General features: G+C 24.5%; 1 protein-coding gene across 1 annotated transcript in view; it reads left to right on the forward strand.

The window, feature by feature from the left end:
- Nucleotides 1-2,500, forward strand: part of LOC125030880 (tetraspanin-1-like) — a 488,406-nt gene that overhangs the window by 101,983 nt on the left and 383,923 nt on the right. The gene's annotated exons all lie outside the window — the stretch shown is intronic.

The following is a 2,500-nucleotide window of genomic DNA, read 5'->3' on the forward strand; positions in this document are numbered from 1 at the left end:
TTCCCCTCTTTCTCCCTCGTGTCTCCCGCCTGCAATGCGGACATTTTGAAAGGAAATTCACGCATGATAATTCTCTCCCGATTCCCTGATGATGAAAATGGCCCTTGTTAAAGGAATCATCTGATTTCGGGCCTTTATTATTATTATTATTATTATTATTTTTTTTTATTATCATTATTATTGTTATTATTATTATTATTTTTTTTATTTTTTATCATCATTATTATTGTTATTATTATTATTATTATTATTATTGTTATTATTACTTTTATCATTATTTCTATTATTATTATCATTATTATCGTTATTAGTATTATTTTCATTATCATTATTCTTATCATTATTATCATTGTTATTATCATTATTATTCTTATCATTATTATTATTTTATTATTATCCTTATTATTTTTATTATTATTATCATTATCACTATTCTTATCATTGTCCTTATCGTTACCTTTATCATTATCATTAATATTATCATTATCATTATTATCATTATCATCATCATTATTATTATTATTATCCTTATAATTGTTGTTGTTGTTGTTGTTATTATTATTATTGTAATTGTCATTACTATTATCATTATCATTATTATTATTATTATTACTATAATTATTGTTCTTATTATTTTTACTATTACTATTATTATGATTATTATTATCATTATCATAACAATAATTATTATTATAATAATCATTATTATTACTATAATTACAATTATTGTTATTACCATTATTATTATTATTATTACCATTATTATTATTATTATTATTATTATTATTATTATTATTATTACTATTTTTATCATTATCATTATTACTACTGCTACAATTATCATCATCATCATAATAATACCTTTTATTATTATTATTATTGTTATTATTACTATTATTAGTATCATTATTATTATTATCATTAATATTATTATTATCGTTTTTACTATCATTATAATCATTATTATAATCATTATAATAATAATGATAATGATAATAATAATCTTGTTTTCTTTTTGTAATTCATTATTTTCATTCTTGTTTTGTTTTTTATATGCTGTCCTTTACTTTTTTTTTTTCCTCTCTTTTTTTTTATTTTTTTATCATCATTGCTATATATCTTATCATATTGTAATTTTATGTCTATGCTCATTAACATCCCTGTTTATTTTATCAAATTGATTTCCTCTGTTAATGGGTTGATTTACATATTTCTCTGTTTTATATCATTCTAATAGCATTTATACTGCTTGTAAATGCTAAATGGAAAGAATAAATGCATAACTTACTAATCATTAATTTTTTAATGACGTCCTCAATCTCTCATCTTTATCTTAGATTTTATGTCATTATATATGTCATTATTATGATTATATCATCAGTATTCTCACTTTTATCTATGTTATTATCGTTATTATCATCACTTGTCATTATTTATCTATCCTATCTCGCTTAATCTTATCAATATCGTTACTATCATTATTGTCCTCACCTATCTAATTAAAGCTGATTATAGCTTTGATATAATTATCATTAAGAAACTTTTTTTTCCTGATAAAATCTAATTCCAGATTTTGTTCCTAGCCAATTCCTGTAACTTATGACTGCAATCTGACCTTGATTATAAACAATAAAGATTCTCCAAGACTTAAATTGCAGTTTTATTGAAAAAAATGTTTTTCATGATTGTTTTCATTTGTTTTTAGTCTTTTCTTTATTTTTTTGTGTTTTTGTTTTTTGTTTTTTTTTCATCAAAATATCCTCAGTGAGTTGCAAATCTTTTATCAAATTATCAATTGAATATAGTCCATAGATGTGTTTGTTTTTTATTTATCATGAGCAATACAAGTTTTTTTTTTATATCTTTACATATATATACTTAAACAGGTAATGCCATAGACTTGAATTCCGTCACATAAGTTCAAATTCACTGATTATTATTTTCAAATATATAACTAATAATTAAAAAACATATGAAAGGCTTAATCACATATAATTGTGAAATAACCTTTTCCCAAGTCTGCAAATTTACGATCTTCTTATCTTTTTCTTTTGATTCTTTCTTTTATATCTTTATTTTATCTTCAAAATACTACCATTATAATGAACTTTTTTTCATCTACAGATTAAACCAACTGTATCATCTCGAATGTACTCTGTGGTCTCACCAAATGAAGAAGAAAAAGGAGGAGAAGGAGAAGGAGAAAGGGAAGGAGAAGGAGAAGGAGAAGGAGAAGGAGAAGGAGAAGGAGAAGAAGAAGGAGAAGGAGAAGGAGAAGGAGAAAGAGAAGGGGAAGGAGAAGGAGAAGGAGAAGGAGAGGAAGAAAGAGAAGGGTAAGGAGAAGGAGAAGGAGAAGGAGAAGGAGAAGGAGAAGGAGAAAGAGAAGGGGAAGGAGAAGGAGAAGGAGAAGGAGAGGAAGAAAGAGAAGGGTAAGGAGAAGGAGAAGGAGAAGGAGAAGGAGAAGGAGAAGGGGAAGGAGAAGGAGAAGGGGAAGGAGAAG

The sequence above is a fragment of the Penaeus chinensis genome, chromosome 12 (assembly GCF_019202785.1).
Source record: "Penaeus chinensis breed Huanghai No. 1 chromosome 12, ASM1920278v2, whole genome shotgun sequence".
In the NCBI taxonomy this organism is placed as follows: Eukaryota; Metazoa; Arthropoda; class Malacostraca; order Decapoda; family Penaeidae; genus Penaeus; species Penaeus chinensis.